This window comes from Schistocerca gregaria, chromosome 1 (genome assembly GCF_023897955.1).
Source record: "Schistocerca gregaria isolate iqSchGreg1 chromosome 1, iqSchGreg1.2, whole genome shotgun sequence".
Classification (NCBI taxonomy): Eukaryota; Metazoa; Arthropoda; class Insecta; order Orthoptera; family Acrididae; genus Schistocerca; species Schistocerca gregaria.
This window is the reverse complement of record NC_064920.1, coordinates 1,207,431,022-1,207,454,784: the sequence shown is the minus strand read 5'-3', so window position 1 is coordinate 1,207,454,784 and position 23,763 is coordinate 1,207,431,022. Positions and strand designations below refer to the sequence as shown.

Here is a 23,763-nt window from a genome sequence, read left to right as displayed (position 1 = left end):
ACAAGGAAGTAATTACATTTAGCAACTTCGCAGACGACTTAAGGCCCGAAGATAAATGCGTGTTACGGCGAAGCTAATAAAATTTAAAGTACTAGTCAATTACAACGAGTCTATAAAAATAAAATTACATGTCAAGAACACCAATTAATGATATCGATAACTTCGCTTAATAACTGCACAAAAGGCTTAAGACCCAACGGTAAATTCCTACCACAATGGCCGGCCGATGTGGCCGTGCGGTTCCAAGCGCTTCAGTCTGGAACCGCGTGACCGCTACGGTCGCAAGTTCGAATCCTGCTTCGGGCATGGATGTGTGCGATGTACTTAAGTTAGTTAGGTTTAAGTAGTTCTAAGTTCTAGGGGACTGATGACTTCAGATTTTAAGTCCCATAGTGCTCAGAGCCATGTGAACCATTTTCTGCCTACCACAATGAAGCCAAAACTAATTTAAAGTACTTGAATTTCACATACAAATTACCATTGAGGAATTTGGTCATAAAGAGCAGCCCACAGCAACACTGAAGAATATTCGGTCGTAAAGAGCAACTCATGGCATCACTGAACAATCTTAAGTGAACAGAATTTTACTGAATGAACCCTATTAGCATTTACACTAATGAGCAAAAACATTATGACCACCTGCTTATAGCTTGTTTGGCCGTCTTTGGAAGGAAATACATCACTGACCCTGCGTATCAGGGATCCGACAGGATTGTAGAGTTATGCGGCATAAGATGTCTCCGCATAGGTCATGGAATTCGCTTCTGATTTGCGTACGCCGTGATGGCGACCGATAGCGACTCAGGTGTGTTCCATAGGATTTAGATCAGGCGAGATATCAACGCGAGTTCACTACAATGCTCCTCAGACCACTATAGCATAGTTCTGGCTCCGTTATACGGACAATTATACTACTGAAAGGCTACATCGCCGTCGGGGAAGACATCAAGTCAGGACCTTCTCAGCTGTCAGCGTGTCTTCGATAACTACCACAGATCCTATGCGAGCGCAGGAGGATGTCTTCCACATGATAACACAGCTCCCACCAGCCTATGTCCGTGGCGCACTGCGTATTTCGAGCCGCCGTTCGACCTCTATGGCGGCGTTTGTGGAGACAACGATCGACCAAACTGACTCCTCCCAAACAGTCCACGAAGGCCCAACGGTACCGACCGTACCTATTGTAGCAAAACTGGTTCATCCAAAGAGCCGACACGTTTCCATAGATCTAGGGTGAAATCCCAATGGTGCCGTGCCCACTGCAATCGTAACTGATGATGTCGTTGGGTGTTCATGTGAACACGTTGGAGTGGTCTGCTGCATAGCTCAATGATCAGCAATGTACGATGAACGGCGTGTTCCGAAACACCTGTGCCTGCACCAGCACTGTGCTCTTTCGGCAGAGGTGCCACAGACCACCCTCTGTCCTACTTTACAGAGCAGACAAGCCTCGGACCCCACGCTCTGTGCCGGCCGCTGTGGCCGAGCAGTTCTAGGCGCTTCAGTCCGGAACTGCGCTGCTGCTTGGGTCGCAGGTTCGAATCCTGCCTCGGGCATGGATGTGTGTGATGTTCTTATGTTTAAGTAGTTCTAAGTTCTAGGGGACTGATGACCTCAGATGTTAAGTCCCACAGTGCTTAGAACCATTTAAACATTTTTATGTCAATGCAGCTCCCCGTTTTCAGCCCATATCTTCGCAAAGGTGACCCCCGTCCATGTCTGCTCCGCTAAAATATTCTTTCGTTACCGCGTCACGTGCCCGCAACACCGCCAAGTGGCATCCGACGCCGCGGTGGGCAATGGTCGTAATGTTTTGGCTTATCAGTGTAAGGAGATACAAAATAACCGAACTGTCTGGATATCTTAGTTATCTGAATAACTGAAATATAGTACGCCAAAATAAGGAGAACGCTAAACCTCAGGGATTACACGTAAGCAAACAGCGGCAGTAGCTAATGAGATATACAGAACGAAACATCTAAACCCGACGGGCACAAACAGCAGACAATCAAATCACAAAATAATTATTAAACAGGCAGTTAGTTCAAAAACGAGTAATAACAAGCAGTGCGTAGTTACTAGAATCAGCTGGCCAGGTGTCTTGCCAAAATTTATTCCATTTACACAGATGTGTGGGCAGTGTACAGTACAGAAAGATTCGGTGAACGTCACAAGACCGACTACACTATACCGTCAATCCCGCTGTTCATATCTTTGTAAAAAACAAAACAAGAACGAAGGTAATCGTGCTGATTTATGTCCCCCCTGACGACTAAAGAACATTTGCTTGAAACTTTTTGTAATTTGCATTTGGACATACAGTTATTTAGTGCGGTCAAGAAAAATGGGTCAAGATAAATGAACAAAACAGGACTGATGATGGTGTTTGGTTTGTGGGGCGCTCAACTGCGTCGTCATCAGCGCCCGTCCAATGTCCCAGTCTTTACACAGTTCAATTTTAGCCACGTTCACAAATGAAGATGATTATGATGATGATGAAATGAGAGGGACGACACAAACACCCAGTCCCCGGGCAGAGAAAATCCCCAACCCGGCCGGGACTCGAACTCGTGACTCCGTGATCCAGAGGCAGCAACGCTAGACACTAGACCACGAACTGCGGACACAAAACTGGATTGGTAAGCAACTGAATAGGTAATGTGCCAGACAAGTGGTTGACAGAAACAGTAGGCTTGCGTGGACAAAGAACGAAGCCTCACTACTCAGTAATGTGTTGAGTTGCCAATACGAATCAAATTATAATCCACGTTCGCCACGAATCGCGAATACGTGTCCAGAAAATTGACTAAATGCAGCCTGCCATAATAATACAAACGAGCACTTTCGCTCACAACGGAAAATCGGAGGAACGATCAGAAATACAGGTACCATCTAGATCTGAAAGGAAACAGGATGCAGTGGCTCTCACATCAATTAAGAACAATGTTAGTGCGACTTACAACAGACCTCTGCCGGCCGGAGTGGCCGAGCAGTTCTAGGCGCTTCAGTCTGGAATAGCGTGACCGCTACGGTCGCAGGTTCGAATCCTGCCTGGGGCATGGATGTGTGTGATGTCCTTAGGAAGTAGTTGTAAGTTCTAGGGGACTGATGACCTCAGTTGTTAAGTCCCATAGTGCTCAGTGCCATTTGAACAGACCTTACTATCTACTCAACAATATGGCCACGCAACGATTCCCCCAGCAGGCTCACTTTCCCAAGCGGTCGGGTAGCTGGAAGTTGAACTCCAGCTGACTGACGGCACCAGTGAACGTCCACAGGTGAGGCCGCCACCTTGCAGCTACGTTCTCCCCAGCAGAGCGCTCACGCGTCCTCAGTAACCTCCAGCTGCGCACACTGCCGCCAGCGAGTCGCTTCCCCTCTTGTTTCCCGGACACGGCCCTGCATCGCCGTCGCCGGCCGGTGCTGCACGCGGGTGCCCTGCAGTACCCCGACAACACACACGGGGCAGGTACGGTGGGCTACTGAGCACGAACGATGTGCTGCCTGCTCGGCACCGGTGCCATCAGGCGACAGTTTTTTGAAGGATACGTGAATGGAAATTCTCATTTTCAAGTATTGCAAACATGGTTATCCCTCAACTTGAACAGAAGAGCATCGTGGATTATTTGTGGTTACAGCAACAGAGCTCCAGCACATTTCGCTGTTGAGGTGCGTGAGCTCCTCGATGAGCACTTTGAGGCCTCTGGACTGGCTGCGGTTCAGCACCTTCAGCCCCATACTGTCGGCAGACTGCCGATGGGAACAGCAAGTTACAGTCGGAAAGAAATATTTGTTTTAGTGCAGGGCTGGCCGAACAGCAGTGTGCGAGCGCAAGCGCTCCGACCGCGCTTCTGCCTACGCGATCCTAGCGCGACGACAGGTGATGCTTAGGGGTGAGGAAGGAGGGGGAAATGAAGGCTGCAGCCGGATGCCGCCGGAGCGAAGCAGTCGTCAGGCACCAAGCATTCTACTGATAGTACCATCTATCTATATCCGAACCCCGCTCCAGCTACTGCCGGGTCTGGATGTTGACGAGTCCTCTCCATTTGGCTCGGTCCGCCCACCACTTTTCTTCCTCCACTTGCTGCGAGGTCACACCTCTCCTTTCTGGAGATATTCTCACTCCCATTTTCCACCGTGTTCTTGGGCGCCCTCTAGGTCTTTTCCCCTCGATCTTTAATTGCTTCACAATTTTGGGGAGTCTCTGCCCATGCATCATCTTAACATGCCCATACCACCTTAATCTCTTTCTTTCACTTTCTTATCTCATACTTTCTTGTGTGAGGTCCTTTATAATCTCTACATTCCTTACTCTGTCCATTCTTGTTTTTCCTTTAACTGCTCTGAGAAATTTCATTTCCCCTGCTTGCAGTCTGCTCCAGTCCCTTTCTGTCATTGTCCATGTTTCTCCACCATAGGTGACAATAGGGATGTAATAATTCTTATACATAAGGAGTTTTGCTGTTTCTGAAACTTCATTATTCCAAATCAGGTGTTTTATTGTTTGGTACAAATTGACTCATTGCCTTTGATTGTGGCACCAAACACAATCATTAACCCGGCTCCACGGAGGTAGGGTCCCCTTCCCTATTGCTCCACTGGGGTTGCTCCTGTCCGGCGCGTCCACGTCGTGGGGGTGGGCATTCTACACTTCAGTAGGCCGGAGTGCTACGATGGCCGAGTTCAGGCAGGGACCCAATCCCGTGGGGTATAACACGGAACCCATGCCCAGGGTTACGGCTGAAGACCTTAATGGCAGCGACGGAGAAGGAGGAAGACTTCGGAACGGCGTAGCTGGCAGATGAGGCAACCCTCCTTTCTGGGGATTAAATGAGAAGGGAACCACTGCCTTGTGGTGGAGGAGAAACTCCAAAGGCTAAGGGAGACAACCCCAACAGAAAACCCTTTCTTGCGTTAGGCCTAGCAAGCCAGCAGGAAAATCTTCATATGTTGCTTTCAAAACACAGACTGAGAGTACTACTTGCGTGAAATCATGTTTACATTCTACATTTGGAACGCTGTGGCATCTACTGACTGTCAATGGCAAGGAAAGCGTTTCTGAAGAACAGAAATTTGTTAACATCGAGTATAGATTCAAGTGTCAGGAAGTCGTTACTGAAAGTATTTGTGTGGAGTGTAGCCATGTATGGAAGTGAAACATGGAAGATAAACCGTTTGGACAAGAAGAGAATAGAAGCTTTCGAAATGTGGTGCTACACAAGAATGCTGAAGATTAGATGGATAGATCACATAACTAATGAGGAGGTATTCAATAGAATTGGAGAGAAGAGAAATTTGTGGCACAATTTGACTAGAAGAAGGGATCGCTTGGTAGGGAATATTGAGAGGCATCAAAGGATCACCAATTTAGTATTGTAGGGCAGCGTGGAGGGTAAAAATTGTCGAGGGAGACCAAGGGATGAATACACTAAGCAGATTCAGAAGAATGTAAGATGCAGTAGGTACTGGGAGATGAAGAACCTTGCACAGGATAGAGTAGCATGGAGAGCTGCATCAAACCAGTCTCAGGACTGAAGATCACAACAACAATGGCATCTACTTACATGTGCAAAAAAGGAAAAGTGGAGAAGTCACACAGATCAATGCCGAATGGGAACTGCGTTACTTTTCGTATAATTTAAAGTCCATGCAAAGTGCTTAATATGCCGTCGCACTAATATGAGCTGGAAAAGGACTTATTGGAACGCCATTACAGCACCAGCTACGTAGATGATGCGATGCACTTGTCTTCCGGCTAAAGACAGTGAATGCTGGCTGAACCCACGGCAGCCATTAGGGAAGAACTGAGTTAACGGTTAGTATAGTGCTGACAAAATGTTTTGTGCTAGACATGACCAATTATTTGAATTTATTAAGTGTCTCAATTCAATGGCAGGATCATATGGTATCGGGTATGGCGGATACGATTGATGCTATTAAAAAAGAAAAAATAAAGTAACACTATGAAAAAATCAGCTTCATGTTCGGATCATGAAACATTCCCTGTGAATAAAAGTGGTCATTTGTTGACGAGACATGACTGACTGCGTTTCATTAATTGGAACGTTTCATTATGAGTTCTCAAAGGGATTCCAAAACACTGCAAGACTAAACATGACTTTAGATTTAATTATCTAATTGTTCTTGCATTAACTGCTAGTGAACATCATTAATTAGGTGATACACTTAGAGCTTAGCGCTCAGGTCACCAACCTATTTATCTAGTTCAGAAATTTGCAAGAATTTTATAAAATGTTGTTCTGGTACAGCCGTGCTACCTCGCGACCGTTTCAAAATACTTGGCCACATACTAACACCATCTCGGCTTGTTACCGACGTGAATACCGGACCCCAGCTGCTTACTGTACGCTACGTCAGTCACACAACCTGCAACACACGTGGAACACATGGCATGCGGTCAGAGGAACTTACGATTGTCAGCGCCATCTACTGTAGCGATGATGCATTTTTGGACACGTGTTCAAGGACCTTTTTTCTTCCGTTTCCAGTCAAGTGTCGGTCTGTACAGTCTGTCGATTTTGTTAATTTTCGCCTGTATGTCGACACACGTACGAGGTATGTGGATGGCCTGATGATAGCACCTGCTAGCGAAATTGGTAAAAAAATGGTTCGAATTCCTCTGAGCACTATGGGACTTACCATCTGAGGGCATCAGTCTCCTAGAACGTAGAACTATTTAAACCTAACTAACCTAAGGACATCACAGACATCCATTCCCGAGGCAGGATTCGAACCTGTGACGGTAGCGGTCGCGCGGTTCGAGACTGAAGCGCCTAGAGCCACTCGGCCAAACGGCCAGCTCGAAATTGGTAGCCAGCAGGCAAAATAAAAGTACGACTGTTATAAAGCAAATAATCTTTAGCCTAACTAAAATGACTGCCACAAAGCCTGAACCTTACTATACCACACAACTCATTATATGGAATATCCAAGTGGCAGGTATCTCAGTGTCGGTACAATAATAATAGCAACGTGGCATGGCACCAAGACTTGGTGCAATTCTTTAAATTGGACTCCACCTCTGCGACTTGCGTGTCCTTTAGCCAACGGCACCTCGGACTCTTGCCCACCGAAGTACCAACCAGGCCCAGTATTGCTTAAATTGGTTAGTGGGAGGGAACCGGTGTTGTCAACATGACAAGGCTGTTGGCCACGAGGCTACTGAAGTGTAAAGAAGTCTTTCGAATCAAAACTCCTGAGATGCTGTGCAAGGTATAACGGAGGACAGGAAGAAGCATAGGTCTCTGTGTGAGGCATGATGGTGTACGTACAGATCCACTGGATTCTCTGATACGCATCGCGCATTACACTGGCCTGAAGTTGTGGTGACTCGTCGGGCACACTGAGTCGCACGTGATGGAGCGGCCGCCCCGTTTTGGGTGTGTTCGTAGCTGGCCGGTGTTTGCGCACGCATTAGCGCCCGGAGCGGCCGCCCGCTGCTCCAGGAATAGCGCCGCCTGCGCTAGGAGGCGCGGGCAAGGTCAGAGCACGCCTGCCACGCAGGGGCACCGCCGGAGCTCACGGCGTAACCAGCGGCGGCGCCGGCACGAGGCAGCGCCAGTCAACACACCGCGCCAGAGAAACTGGTATAGGCACGCGCATTCAACTACAGAGATACAAAAACATGCAGCATACGACGCTGCGGTCGGCAACCCCTATGTAAGACAAGTGTCTCGCGCGGTTGTTAACTCGGTTATTGCTGCTACAATGGCAGGTTATCAAGATTTAGGTGAGTTTGAACGTGGTATTACAGTCAGAAAACGAGCGATGGTACGCAGCATCTCCGAGATACCTATGAAGTGGGGATTTTCCCGGACGACCACTTCACTACCGTGAACGTCAGGAATCCGGTAAAACATCAAATCTGCAGCATCGTTGGGGCCGGAAAAAGATCCTCCACGAACGGGACCAACGACGAGCGAAGAGAATCGTTCATCGTGACAGAACTGCAACCCTTGCTCAACTTACTCCAGATTTGTTCAAATGTGTGTGAAATCTTATGGGACCCTAAGCTTACACACTACTTTACCTAAATTATCCTAAGGACAAACACACACACCCATTCCCGTGGGAGGTGTGTACCAGCCGCTCAGTCCGTGACTGCAGCGCCCGAGACCGCTCGGCTAATCCCGCGCGGCTACTCCAGATTTCAGTACTGGGTCATCAACAAGTGTAAGCGTACCAACCATTCACGGACCATCATCGTTATGAGCTTTCGGAGCCGAAGGCCCAGTCGTGTACCATTGATGACTGCACAACGCAAAGGTTTACGCCTCACCTGGGCCCGTTAACACCGACCTTCGACTGTTGGTGACTGGAAACAAGTTCCCTGGTCGGTCGAGTTTCGTTTCAAATTGTATCTCATGAATCCATGGACCCTGCATGTCAGCCAGGGACTGTTCAAGCTGGTGGAGGCTCAGTAGTGGTGTGGGGCGTGTGCAGGGAATCCCTGGTACGTCTAGATAAGACTCTGACAGGTGACACGTACGTAGGCAGCCTCTCTCATCACCTCATGAATCCATGGACCCTGCATGTCAGCAGGGGACTGTTCAAGCTGGTGGGACCTCTGTAGTGGTGTGGGGCGTGTGCAGGGAATCCCTGGTACGTCTAGATAAGACTCTGACAGGTGACACGTACGTAGGCAGCCTCTCTCATCACCTCATGAATCCATGGACCCTGCATGTCAGCAGGGGACTGTTCAAGCTGGTGGGACCTCTGTAGTGGTGTGGGGCGTGTGCAGGGAATCCCTGGTACGTCTAGATAAGACTCTGACAGGTGACACGTACGTAGGCAGCCTCTCTCATCACCTCATGAATCCATGGACCCTGCATGTCAGCAGGGGACTGTTCAAGCTGGTGGGACCTCTGTAGTGGTGTGGGGCGTGTGCAGGGAATCCCTGGTACGTCTAGATAAGACTCTGACAGGTGACACGTACGTAGGCAGCCTCTCTCATCACCTCATGAATCCATGGACCCTGCATGTCAGCAGGGGACTGTTCAAGCTGGTGGGACCTCTGTAGTGGTGTGGGGCGTGTGCAGGGAATCCCTGGTACGTCTAGATAAGACTCTGACAGGTGACACGTACGTAGGCAGCCTCTCTCATCACCTCATGAATCCATGGACCCTGCATGTCAGCAGGGGACTGTTCAAGCTGGTGGGACCTCTGTAGTGGTGTGGGGCGTGTGCAGGGAATCCCTGGTACGTCTAGATAAGACTCTGACAGGTGACACGTACGTAGGCAGCCTCTCTCATCACCTCATGAATCCATGGACCCTGCATGTCAGCAGGGGACTGTTCAAGCTGGTGGGACCTCTGTAGTGGTGTGGGGCGTGTGCAGGGAATCCCTGGTACGTCTAGATAAGACTCTGACAGGTGACACGTACGTAGGCAGCCTCTCTCATCACCTCATGAATCCATGGACCCTGCATGTCAGCAGGGGACTGTTCAAGCTGGTGGGACCTCTGTAGTGGTGTGGGGCGTGTGCAGGGAATCCCTGGTACGTCTAGATAAGACTCTGACAGGTGACACGTACGTAGGCAGCCTCTCTCATCACCTCATGAATCCATGGACCCTGCATGTCAGCAGGGGACTGTTCAAGCTGGTGGGACCTCTGTAGTGGTGTGGGGCGTGTGCAGGGAATCCCTGGTACGTCTAGATAAGACTCTGACAGGTGACACGTACGTAGGCAGCCTCTCTCATCACCTCATGAATCCATGGACCCTGCATGTCAGCAGGGGACTGTTCAAGCTGGTGGGACCTCTGTAGTGGTGTGGGGCGTGTGCAGGGAATCCCTGGTACGTCTAGATAAGACTCTGACAGGTGACACGTACGTAGGCAGCCTCTCTCATCACCTCATGAATCCATGGACCCTGCATGTCAGCAGGGGACTGTTCAAGCTGGTGGGACCTCTGTAGTGGTGTGGGGCGTGTGCAGGGAATCCCTGGTACGTCTGGATAAGACTCTGACAGGTGACACGTACGTAGGCAGCCTCTCTCATCACCTCATGAATCCATGGACCCTGCATGTCAGCAGGGGACTGTTCAAGCTGGTGGGACCTCTGTAGTGGTGTGGGGCGTGTGCAGGGAATCCCTGGTACGTCTGGATAAGACTCTGACAGGTGACACGTACGTAGGCAGCCTCTCTCATCACCTCATGAATCCATGGACCCTGCATGTCAGCAGGGGACTGTTCAAGCTGGTGGGACCTCTGTAGTGGTGTGGGGCGTGTGCAGGGAATCCCTGGTACGTCTAGATAAGACTCTGACAGGTCACACGTACGTAGGCAGCCTCTCTCATCACCTCATGAATCCATGGACCCTGCATGTCAGCAGGGGACTGTTCAAGCTGGTGGGACCTCTGTAGTGGTGTGGGGCGTGTGCAGGGAATCCCTGGTACGTCTAGATAAGACTCTGACAGGTGACACGTACGTAGGCAGCCTCTCTCATCACCTCATGAATCCATGGACCCTGCATGTCAGCAGGGGACTGTTCAAGCTGGTGGGACCTCTGTAGTGGTGTGGGGCGTGTGCAGGGAATCCCTGGTACGTCTAGATAAGACTCTGACAGGTGACACGTACGTAGGCAGCCTCTCTCATCACCTCATGAATCCATGGACCCTGCATGTCAGCAGGGGACTGTTCAAGCTGGTGGGACCTCTGTAGTGGTGTGGGGCGTGTGCAGGGAATCCCTGGTACGTCTGGATAAGACTCTGACAGGTGACACGTACGTAGGCAGCCTCTCTCATCACCTCATGAATCCATGGACCCTGCATGTCAGCAGGGGACTGTTCAAGCTGGTGGGACCTCTGTAGTGGTGTGGGGCGTGTGCAGGGAATCCCTGGTACGTCTAGATAAGACTCTGACAGGTGACACGTACGTAGGCAGCCTCTCTCATCACCTCATGAATCCATGGACCCTGCATGTCAGCAGGGGACTGTTCAAGCTGGTGGGACCTCTGTAGTGGTGTGGGGCGTGTGCAGGGAATCCCTGGTACGTCTGGATAAGACTCTGACAGGTGACACGTACGTAGGCAGCCTCTCTCATCACCTCATGAATCCATGGACCCTGCATGTCAGCAGGGGACTGTTCAAGCTGGTGGGACCTCTGTAGTGGTGTGGGGCGTGTGCAGGGAATCCCTGGTACGTCTAGATAAGACTCTGACAGGTGACACGTACGTAGGCAGCCTCTCTCATCACCTCATGAATCCATGGACCCTGCATGTCAGCAGGGGACTGTTCAAGCTGGTGGGACCTCTGTAGTGGTGTGGGGCGTGTGCAGGGAATCCCTGGTACGTCTAGATAAGACTCTGACAGGTGACACGTACGTAGGCAGCCTCTCTCATCACCTCATGAATCCATGGACCCTGCATGTCAGCAGGGGACTGTTCAAGCTGGTGGGACCTCTGTAGTGGTGTGGGGCGTGTGCAGGGAATCCCTGGTACGTCTAGATAAGACTCTGACAGGTGACACGTACGTAGGCAGCCTCTCTCATCACCTCATGAATCCATGGACCCTGCATGTCAGCAGGGGACTGTTCAAGCTGGTGGGACCTCTGTAGTGGTGTGGGGCGTGTGCAGGGAATCCCTGGTACGTCTAGATAAGACTCTGACAGGTGACACGTACGTAGGCAGCCTCTCTCATCACCTCATGAATCCATGGACCCTGCATGTCAGCAGGGGACTGTTCAAGCTGGTGGGACCTCTGTAGTGGTGTGGGGCGTGTGCAGGGAATCCCTGGTACGTCTGGATAAGACTCTGACAGGTGACACGTACGTAGGCAGCCTCTCTCATCACCTCATGAATCCATGGACCCTGCATGTCAGCAGGGGACTGTTCAAGCTGGTGGGACCTCTGTAGTGGTGTGGGGCGTGTGCAGGGAATCCCTGGTACGTCTAGATAAGACTCTGACAGGTGACACGTACGTAGGCAGCCTCTCTCATCACCTCATGAATCCATGGACCCTGCATGTCAGCAGGGGACTGTTCAAGCTGGTGGGACCTCTGTAGTGGTGTGGGGCGTGTGCAGGGAATCCCTGGTACGTCTGGATAAGACTCTGACAGGTGACACGTACGTAGGCAGCCTCTCTCATCACCTCATGAATCCATGGACCCTGCATGTCAGCAGGGGACTGTTCAAGCTGGTGGGACCTCTGTAGTGGTGTGGGGCGTGTGCAGGGAATCCCTGGTACGTCTAGATAAGACTCTGACAGGTGACACGTACGTAGGCAGCCTCTCTCATCACCTCATGAATCCATGGACCCTGCATGTCAGCAGGGGACTGTTCAAGCTGGTGGGACCTCTGTAGTGGTGTGGGGCGTGTGCAGGGAATCCCTGGTACGTCTAGATAAGACTCTGACAGGTGACACGTACGTAGGCAGCCTCTCTCATCACCTCATGAATCCATGGACCCTGCATGTCAGCAGGGGACTGTTCAAGCTGGTGGGACCTCTGTAGTGGTGTGGGGCGTGTGCAGGGAATCCCTGGTACGTCTAGATAAGACTCTGACAGGTGACACGTACGTAGGCAGCCTCTCTCATCACCTCATGAATCCATGGACCCTGCATGTCAGCAGGGGACTGTTCAAGCTGGTGGGACCTCTGTAGTGGTGTGGGGCGTGTGCAGGGAATCCCTGGTACGTCTAGATAAGACTCTGACAGGTGACACGTACGTAGGCAGCCTCTCTCATCACCTCATGAATCCATGTACCCTGCATGTCAGCAGGGGACTGTTCAAGCTGGTGGAGGCTCAGTAGTGGTGTGGGGCGTGTGCAGGGAATCCCTGGTACGTCTAGATAAGACTCTGACAGGTGACACGTACGTAGGCAGCCTCTCTCATCACCTCATGAATCCATGGACCCTGCATGTCAGCAGGGGACTGTTCAAGCTGGTGGGACCTCTGTAGTGGTGTGGGCGTGTGCAGGGAATCCCTGGTACGTCTAGATAAGACTCTGACAGGTGACACGTACGTAGGCAGCCTCTCTCATCACCTCATGAATCCATGGACCCTGCATGTCAGCAGGGGACTGTTCAAGCTGGTGGGACCTCTGTAGTGGTGTGGGGCGTGTGCAGGGAATCCCTGGTACGTCTAGATAAGACTCTGACAGGTGACACGTACGTAGGCAGCCTCTCTCATCACCTCATGAATCCATGGACCCTGCATGTCAGCAGGGGACTGTTCAAGCTGGTGGGACCTCTGTAGTGGTGTGGGGCGTGTGCAGGGAATCCCTGGTACGTCTAGATAAGACTCTGACAGGTGACACGTACGTAGGCAGCCTCTCACATCACCTCATGAATCCATGGACCCTGCATGTCAGCAGGGGACTGTTCAAGCTGGTGGGACCTCTGTAGTGGTGTGGGGCGTGTGCAGGGAATCCCTCGTACGTCTGGATAAGACTCTGACAGGTGACACGTACGTAGGCAGCCTTTCTCATCACCTGCATCCGTTCGTGTCCTTCGTGCATTCCGACGGATTTCGGAAATTCCTACTTCGGCACCCCACACGTCTATCCCTCTAAGTGAATTTAAACGTGGTGTTATAGTCAAAGCGCGAGAGATGGGACATTGCATCTCCTACCTAGCGATGAAGTGGGGAATCTGGTAAAGTATCAGACCTCCGACATCTCTGCGTCTGGAAAAAGATCCTGCAAGAACTGGACCAACGACGACTGAAGACAACCGTTCAACGTGACAGAAGTGCAACCCTTCCGCAAATTGAATTCTGGGCCATCAACAAGTGTCAGCGTGCGAACCATTCAACGAAACATCACCGATATGGGATATCGGAGCCGAAGGCTCAAGACTGCAGGACACAAAGATGTACGCCCCGCACGGTCCCGTCAACACCGACGCTGGACTGTCGATGACTGGAATATGTTTCGTGGCCGCACTAGTCTCGCTTCACATTTTATCGAGCGGATGGAAGTACAGGTATGGAGGCAACCTCAAGAACCCGTAGATCCTGCATGTCAGCAGCGGACTGTTTCATCTGGTGGAGGCTCTGTAATGATGTAGGGTGTGTGCAGTTGGAGTGTTACGAGACACCTGATACGTCTAGATACGTCTCTGATAAGTGACACGTACTAAGCATCCTATCTAATCACCTGCATCCTTTCATGTCCATTGTGCATCTCGACCGACTTGGGCAATTCCAGCAGGGCAATGCGACACACCACACCTCCAGAATTGCTACAGAGTGTCTCCAGGAGCACTCTTCTGAGTTTAAACTCTTCCGCTGGTCACCAAACTTTGCAGGCATCAACATTATTGAGCATATTTGGGATGCCTTGCAACGTGCTGTTGAGAAGAGATCTCCACTCCCCCGTACTCTTAGGGATTTATAGACAGCCCTGCACGATTCATGGTGTCAATTCCCTCCATCACTACTTCAGGCATTAGTCAATTCCATACTACGTAGTGTTGCGGCACTGTCGCGTGTTCGCGGGGCCCCTACACGATATTAGGCAGGTGTACCAGTTTCTTTAGCCCTTCAGTGTAGACAGGTTAATGATACAAGAAAAGAGGGGTAGTAGACAGAACACAGGGCGGGGAGCAGCTCAAAGGGTGGAAAGTATTAAACATTTACGCCTGGGACAAGAAACAAATAATTTAAAAATTACCGTTTCATTACTCATCAAGGTCCCGTTTATAGACAAGTGACTACTCTGATCGTACTGAATATGGACCCATGGCAGAGATACACTATGTGATCAGAAGTATCCGGACACCTGGCTGAAAATGACTTACAAGTTCGTGACGCTCCCGTTGGTAATTTGGTAATGCTGGAATTCAATATGTTGTTGGCCCACCCTTAGCCTGATGACAGCTTCCACTCTCGCGGGCATACGTTCGATCAGGTGCTGGAAGGTTTCTTGGGGAATGGCACCCAATTCTTCACGGAGTGCTGCACTGAGGAGAGGTATCGATGTCAGTCGCTCAGGCCTGGAATGAAGTCGCCGTTCCAAAACATCACAAACCAGTTCTATAGGATTTAGCTCAGGACTCTGTGTAGGCCAGTCCATTAGAGGGACATTATTGTCGAGTAACCACGCCGCCACAGGCCGTGCATAATGAACAGGTGCTCGATCGTGTTGAAAGAGGCAGTCGCCATCCCCTAATTGCTCTTCAACAGTGTAAGCAAGAAGGTGCTTAAAACATCAATGTAGGCCTGTGCTGTGACTGTGGCACGCAAAACAAGAAGGGGTGCAAGCCCCTCCATGGAAAACACGACCACGTCATGACACCACCGTCTCCGAATTTTACTGTTGGCACTACATACGCTGGCAGATGACGTTCACCGGACATGCGCCACACCCACACCCTGCCATCGGATCGCCACATTGTGCACCGTGATTCGTCACTACACACAACATTTTTACACTGTTCAATCGTCCAATGTTTCCGCTCATTACACCAAGCTAGGCGTCGTTTCGCATTTACCGGCGTGATGTGTGGATCAAGAGCGGCTGCTCGACCATGAAATCCAAGTTTTCTCACCCCCGGCCTTACTGTCACAGTAGCTCCAGTGGATCCAGATGCAGTTTGGAATTCCTGTGTGATGGTCTGGAAATATGTCTGCCTGTTACACATTACGATCCTCTTCAACTGTGGGCGGTCTCTGTCAGTCAACAGACGAGGTCGGCCTGTACACTTTTGTGCTGTACGTGTCCCTTGACGTTTTCACATCATCATCAAATTGGAAGCAGTGAACCTAGGGGTGTTTAGGGGTGTGGAAATCTCGCTTACAGACGTATGACACAAGTGACACCCAATCACCTGACCACGTGCGAAGTCCGTGAGTTTCGGTACCTAGCAGTAGGTGGCAGCAAAATGTACCCAATATGAAAAACGTGTGTCTTTGGGTGTTTCCGGATACTTCTGAGCACGTAGAGTATAACTGTACACTACTGGCGGCGGTTCAGCTATTTGTCTGGTTCCCCACTCCCTCTGCCCCCTCTCCAACCCCAATCGTAGACGAGCATGTAAATTTCAAACGCAACCGAACGCTCACTACCTAGGAGTACCATCGAAATAACTCCAGAAATGAACCAGTTGCACTAAGCTATGTCCACAAACCACAATGCCTTCAACAGCCTACCTCGTACCACGTGTATCGTTTAACAAAGGAAAACTCGGTAAAATTCAGTAATAATAAACGAATAACAACGGGAAAAATTTTGATTGAGTTTTAATTCAGTTTAGCTGAGAAAAGGACATCTCCCAGTGGTCGCCCTGAATAATGTAATGGTTACCGATATCTGCTACTCAACTAAGAACGTATTGCTTCTCGAGCCTGCGATTACTTTGTCTGTCCTGACGACCAAAGATCTGGCGTTCTTAAGCCCAGAGCAAATTGGCGGACTTTTGAAGACGATTCACTGATTTACATACAATTTCTACAGCATAAGCTCATAAAAAGGCCGATAACCATGCCACCTGCTTACAGATGTGAGTCATGTCTTTTTTTATACATCGTGATACTCTTTAAAAAACAACTGGAGAGTTAATCTTTCATCTAATAAAACTAGTGTGCCCAGATCTTGTCAGAAGCGTTTCAGTATTATACACGGTTTATATTTTACATTGCTAAAACCGGGCTGGCCGCTGTGACTGAGCGGTTCTAGGCGCTTCAGCCCGGAACCGCGCTGCTGCTACGGTCGCAGGTTTGAATCCTGCCTTGGGCATGGATGTGTGTGATGTCCTTACGATAAGTAGTTCTAAGTCTAGGGGATTGATGACTCAAATGTTAAGTCCCATAGTGCTCAGAGCCATTGGGACCGCAAGGATAGGGGAAACAAGTTAAGTTCGAGAAAGTGAAATGTCTAATATTTGGAACAAAAGTGGATAACAATAGAAATGAAACGGACAGGGATACATCAGGAGGGGAACCCCTACAAGAGAAGACCGGGGAAAAAAGATTTAAATGGTACGAGTGTTTCAAAAATGGCAGAAACCGGGGTGCCCAAGCAGAGATGCAAGAGATGAAGATGAAAGGCGGGAGGTCAAGGAAAAGGCCAATGGACAAGTGGCTAAGAGGGGAAGTGAAAGAAAGCACGCTGAAGAGAGGGGACGGAGAGGTAGTGCAGAGACCGGGGAAGGCGGAGTGGAGTGCGTTCCAAACAGGCTCTGTCAGTGGCAGGAGTCTGCACCCTCTACATCTACGTGATTACTCTGGTGTTCACAATAAAGTGCCTGGCAGAGGCTTCAATGAACCACCTCAAGCTGTCTCTCTACCGTTCCACTGTCGAACGGCGCGCGGAAAAAACGAACACTTAAATTTTTCTGTGCCAGCTCTCATTTCTCTTGTTTTATCGTGATGATCATTTCTCCCTATGTAGGTGGGTGTCAACAGAATGTTTTCGCAATCGGAGGAGAAAACTGGTGATTGAAATTTCATGAGAAGATCCCGTCGTGACGAAAAAGGCATTTGTTTTAATCATTGCCACTCCAATTTACGTATCATGTTTGTGGCATTATCTCTCCTATTTCGCGATAGTACAAAACGAGCCGCCCTTCATTCAACTTTTTCGATCCGTCAGTTTCAGTTGATGCGGATCCCACACCGCACAGCAATACTCCAGAATAGGGCGGACAAGCGTGGTGTAAGCAGTCTCTTTAGTAGACCTGTTGCACCTTCTAAGTGTGTTGCCAGTGAATCGCAGTCTTTGGTTTGCTCTACCCACAACATTATGTATGTGATCGTTCCAATTTATGTTATTTGTTATTTATTTATTTATGCATTTATTTTACCTGGCAAGATTAGGGCCTTCAGGCCCTCTCTTACACCTAACCAGGCATACTCAGGTTGAATGAGTTACAGTTTCTACTTAACATTAAGGACATATAGCCTATTATGCTGTATTGATGTTAAAGAAAAAAATAGATATTATAACAGTAGTATAATGATAATTATAACAATAAAAAATAATTATAACAATCAATAATAATAATAATAATAATAATAATAATAATAATAATAATAATAATAATAATAATAGTAATAGTAATAATAATAATAATAATAATAATAATGACTATGTATATGAAAGTAAACATACTTTTCTTTTCTGAATGTCAGTCCCATTGTTAGTTGGGAATTTTCTCGTTATGTTCTTGCAGCTTGTGAGTTATTCTCATCGAGCAGAGACATAAGACGATAGAATGGGGTGAAAGAGATATATAAGAGGTAGATAGGTTAGAGGAATCCCTAAGTATTTAGTTGAATTTACAGCCTTCAAATTTGTGTGACTTATAACGTAATCGAAATTTAGCGGATTTCTTTTAGTACTCATGTGAATAACTTCACACTTTTCTTTATTCAAGGTCAATTGCCATTTGTCGCACTGTATAGATATATTATCTAAATCATTTTGCAATTCGTTTTGGTCGTCTGATGACTTTACAAGACATCTGCAAACAATGTAATAGGACTACTGAGATTGTCTCCTGTGTCGTTAGTATATAAGTACTCGTAGATCAGGAACAATAGAGGGCCTATAACACCATATTATGATAATCATGATGGTGATGATGGATGGATGACTGATGGATAATGACGATATGAGTGAAGGTGATGATAATGATGACGAAGATGATGATGGTATCGTTTGCTGACGATGGGATTCATGCTACACTGACAGCAAGGCTCCAGACGAGCTGCAAAACGCCATCTGGTCACTCAGCTTTTACATCTTCTACATTTGCAAACAAACCGTGGCTACTCGTGCCGTTTTGCTTAGAATAAACTCAGTTTTTTTTAGTCATCTATCTTCTGACTGGTTTCATGTGGTCTCCCACGAATTCATTTCCCCGTGTTAGATTTACTTGGTGTGGGTCCCGCGCATGACGGAGATTCTTGGATGGGTAACACAAGTGTTTTGTAAAGAACCTGTTTTGTACACTGACTGTATTTTTCCAGCTTACCACCTGCTTTTCCTACTGTTGAGTAGGGTGGCCATTCTTTTCCACATTTCCACAAATTATAATATCCACGTATTAATTTGATCAGTTTAATAATTCACTAATTCGATCACATTAAATCATGAATTATATCATGAATACATGCACCCTTATTGTAAGTGAAAGGCATATACATACGTTTACATGATCACTCGGCGCTTCACACAGTATATGGAATAAGGTACACAGAAACACTTTCAGACTATTCCTCGACCGCTCCGTGCGATATCTGATTTACTTTATTACGAGGGCCATTTTTCCCTATATACACGTGACTCAACAAAATATGTTCGCATTCGGAGGAACAGGGTGGCGACTGAAATGTCGTTACAAGGTCAAACAAAATTCCATTATCTGAATGGATCCCACACGATCTCGTGCATCACACAAGCCAGCGTCCCCCCTGCTTCGCAGCAGTTCAAACGAGTTTCCTTTGCTGAACATTTTCGACGTCCTCCGTCAGTCCTATCTCGTAAGAATCCCACGCCACGTAGCAGTACTCCAAAAGACGACGGACAAATATAGTGTAGGCAGTCTCTTTAGTAGATCTGTTGCATCTTCTAAGTGTTCTGCCAAGAATACGCAGTCTATGGTTCGCCTTCTCCACAACATTGTTATATCATCGTTCCAGTTTAAGATTTTCGTAATTGTAATCCCTAGATATTTCGCTTAGTTGACAACCTTTAAATTTATATGATTTATCGTGTAAACAGAATCAATCGATTTTTTAAACCTATATGAAGGATCTCGCACTTTTTATCGTGTAGCGTCAATTGCCACTTTTAGAACGATATCGATATCTCGTCTAAATCACTTTGCAATTAGTTTTGCTCTTCGAATAACTTGACTAAACGGTAAACGGCAGCATCATCGACAAAGTCTAACAGCTGTTCATATTGTATCTTAAATCACTTACATTTGTTAGAAACAGCGGAGGGCCTGCAACAGTACTTTGAGAAACCCACTTCATGACCTTCCCCTATTACTACGCACTGAGACGTTTCTGACAGGAAACCACGAATCGTATCAGACAAGTGAGAGGATACTCCATAGCCACGCAATTTAATTAGAAGCCGCTTGTGAGGAAGGGTGACAAAAGCCTTCTGCAAACCTAGAAATAGGAGTGAAGATCCCCTGTCGTACAACCCTTCAGTTCGTGTGAATAAAAATCCAGTTGTGTTTCACAAGGATGATAGTTTCTGGTTCCGTCCTGATTATGTGTCAAGACATCGTTCCATTCGTGTTGACGCGCTGTACACGTTCATAAATCCTACTGCAAATCGATGTGAATGATAAGTGTGCGTAAATCAGTGGATTACTTTATTTTATTCGTTGTGTATTAACGTGACCTGTCTCTGGGCACGGATTTTTCGTCTAGCGAGCAGCTGTACATGACTGCTAAAAATGGAGCTGTTTAATCAACATACTGCGAAAGGAAACTAGCTGGTATGCAGTCTGAACAAGAAGACTTGTCTTTATTAGGTGACTTGCTTCGCTACAGCGGGCGTGTCTGATTCTAAATGTCTCATGTTGGCAGCAGTTCTTGGTTCGAATTCTGGAATGTTTGGTGCATCTCCTTCGTGAAAGAATTTCAGGAAACCATGAGTAGCATCGCTTTAATGGCGCTGTACCTACAAATTATGTTTATATTGTAGAAATTTTAGCGACCTATCCTTGGAAACACAGTTCAGTAAATAATTGTAGATAAGGATTCACAACCAGAAGAACCAGCATTTAGAATTGCACTCCATTTATCTTGTTTGAACCTCAGCAGCAGCCAACAACAGTGCTGACGCAAAAACCTTTTGACTCATGACTGATCGTGTAGATAGTAATGTTGTTTAAATAGAACCACTTCAGACAGAAATAGAGTAGTTGATGAGCTCTCGTATGAAGCACCGTGTGTTTGCTTTTGCTGACCACTCTATGACTTTCATAGAAACGTTAAGTTGACAACGTGTTAACCATGTGGGCTTTTACCGCAAGTGATATTTGTTGGTTTACTAAGCAAACAAGTAATAAATTTGCAGGGCTTTGCAAAATTAAGAGTTGAAATACAACTAAGAAGTAATAGTCATATACTGAGCTTCAGAAGTTTCTACTCTGCACTAAGCTATCGAGCAGAACATTACTGTTTTCATCTTTTCCGCAACTGGACGATCGTCACTTGTGGACTTTGTCGGTTCCACTTTGGCATAAAAATTGTTGAAACTGATGAAGAACATCGTAAAGATAACCTGCCGGGATGTGTTGTGAGTGGTACGTGTGACAGTGATGAGCGGGGACGTTACCACAGGTGAGCACGTGCGGCCATGTCCCTGGGGAGTAGCCGGCACACATACCGCTAATGTAAGCTCACCGGACAAACAATTAGTCACCCCTAGAGAAACTACTAGAAGCGTCATTTAAGAAACCTGTAATTTTGCCCGTCGACGTGATAACCGCCTGGATTCCGTTAGGTAAGTGTCGAAGTTGAATGATGATAGGAATATACAAAACGACGTAGACGAAATTTCTAGTTGGTGTGACGAATGGCAGCTACCCCTAAATGTGGAAAAATGGACGTTAATGCGGATGAGTAGGAAGAACAAACCTGTAGTTTTAGAATATAGTGTTATTAGTGTCCGGCTTGACACAGTCACATTATTTAAATATCTGGGCATAACATTGCAATGCGATATGAAATGGAACGAGCGTGTGAGAAATGTGGTAGGGGAGGCGAATGGTCGACTTTGTTGGAAGAATTTTCGAAAACAGTGGCTCACCTGTAAAGGAGGCAGCATACAGGACGCAGATGCGACCTATTCTTGAGTTGGGATTCGTACTGTAACACCATAGCTTACACACTACATACCTTTTGTTGATTCATTTAGCTGTGTGTTTTGTTCAACATCACATCGTTGAACATCTGTAATTAGTGTATGATTGATTCGATACTGTAATGAAGTGTAATCTCTGTAATATGCACAATATGAGCAAATGATATGTTTTCTCTTTCTCACATAATCTCTTTGGTTACCTTCGAGGTTGAATAATTTTGTTTAAATAATTTTTTTGTAAGAATGTCAATATGTGCAAATCTTCTGTTTTATTTAATATGTTTGTTTGCTGTTATGTAAACTGCTGACCTTCACTTAGAGTTCTTAGTTATTTCGTATGTAAAAGGTGTTGTGGTTCCCCTCGGGAACGGAACTTGGTGACGCGTGAAAAATGTGGTTGGCTCGGACAGAAAGGTGGCAGGGAGAGTCAGTCGGGGACGAGCTAGCAAACTGTGCACTACCCATGTAAAAGTTGTGTATTGTGCTTGTTCCGGGAGAGGCTTTTCCTGCCGCTTTCCAGTGCCTCGGATGGATGGATAAAGAGCTGGAACTATTCTGGAATTGGTAACTATCATCGCCACCAAGAAATGACAGAGTCCAGCATTTCTACCTGCAAATCCACCTACCAACATTCAATCGCCACCACATTGCGCAATAACTGTAATGGAGCACTATAGTAATGTACAGTGAAGGATCAGCTCATAGGATGTTACAGTGTACTCAAATATAAGGTAACTTATAACTGAATTTATGTACCTACATCGATTTTTTCATTATGAGAACACCTCTGAGGTTCCACTCCGTTTGAACTATGATTACCGAGTGTCCTTGTTGTGGAAAAATGAAAGCCTCAAAGCCAAACAGATAATTAAATAATGTTGTTAGATATTTCTAAGAAGGGAGTATTCAGATTTACTGTTGATTTGGTAAAATTGTGGGAGGTAGTAAATGTAGCTTTGTGACAGCATCCCAGTGACTGAAACAGTCCAATTTAAAGTTTTGTGGACTTTCAGAGTTACTTATTTAATCGCTGACTTGAAAGTAGAAGACTGTAGTAATGATGACAATTTGCTGTTACTTTTAAAAATTAAAAGTTCTTAAAACTGAGGCCTAGAAAGTTGTGCTTAGTTAATGTTCATAGTCCTGCCTGTTGTAAATTTTAAAAGGTGTGTCAGTTTTTTACAAATTTGTCAATATTGTGTCTCGCTGCAGTAAACGTCGTAAACTGCATTTGTGGAAAATTATATACTCATGTTTGTTAAGTGCTTGTCTCTCTTGTGTATTGGAAGTGCATATTAATAGCGTAACAGGATCCACAGTTTGTCTATTGCGCTTACGCTAGGCAACAAGTAACAGAAAGACCACCATCTATGAAAACAGTAGCTTCTATTATTCAGGGGACAGTGAGAAATATTTTGGTAATGAATTTTTCCCCATGTCAGTTAGAAAAGTAATTGGTAAAAGAAAGATTAAACCTATGCCAAATTTATAATTTTGCAGTTAACTTTATTCACATCTCATGCCAGATAGGAAAATGTTTGAAAAGTGAGACTAAATCTATGCGTAATTGTATTTCCTAAAGTGCACTTTAATAGTAATGTTATTGAAACCATTTAGTTTGACCAAGCCTTGAAGGCAAAAGTGTAGGTCATTTTCTGTTGTCCTTTTGCAAATAGCCTTGTTCTCCTATAACTGTTAGCACTTTCTTTAAAGATAACATCTGCTAGTGACAGAGTTCATTGCAATCTCGTGTGATAAAGTATACGCTGTGTCTGTCCATTAAAGTTACTCATATCTATTTTCTTGAACAAGAATGTTAATCATTCTCATGCCTAATTAGGCTTCCTTTATTCTTAGAACAGTGTGGATAGGTAAAACATTGTTTATTACTGTTTAAATATTTACGTAATTCTGATTTTCACTTCCGATAAGCCACCTCCGTTAGGTAAATTACGGTCAACACAATAAAATTCCTTG

The 23,763-nt window shown here is 46.9% G+C and overlaps 1 protein-coding gene across 1 annotated transcript in view; it reads left to right on the top strand.

Moving 5' to 3' along the window:
- The window catches only part of LOC126299008 (ras-GEF domain-containing family member 1B-like), a 2,459,283-nt gene that overhangs the window by 377,376 nt on the left and 2,058,144 nt on the right, over positions 1 to 23,763 (top strand). The window lies entirely within an intron of this gene.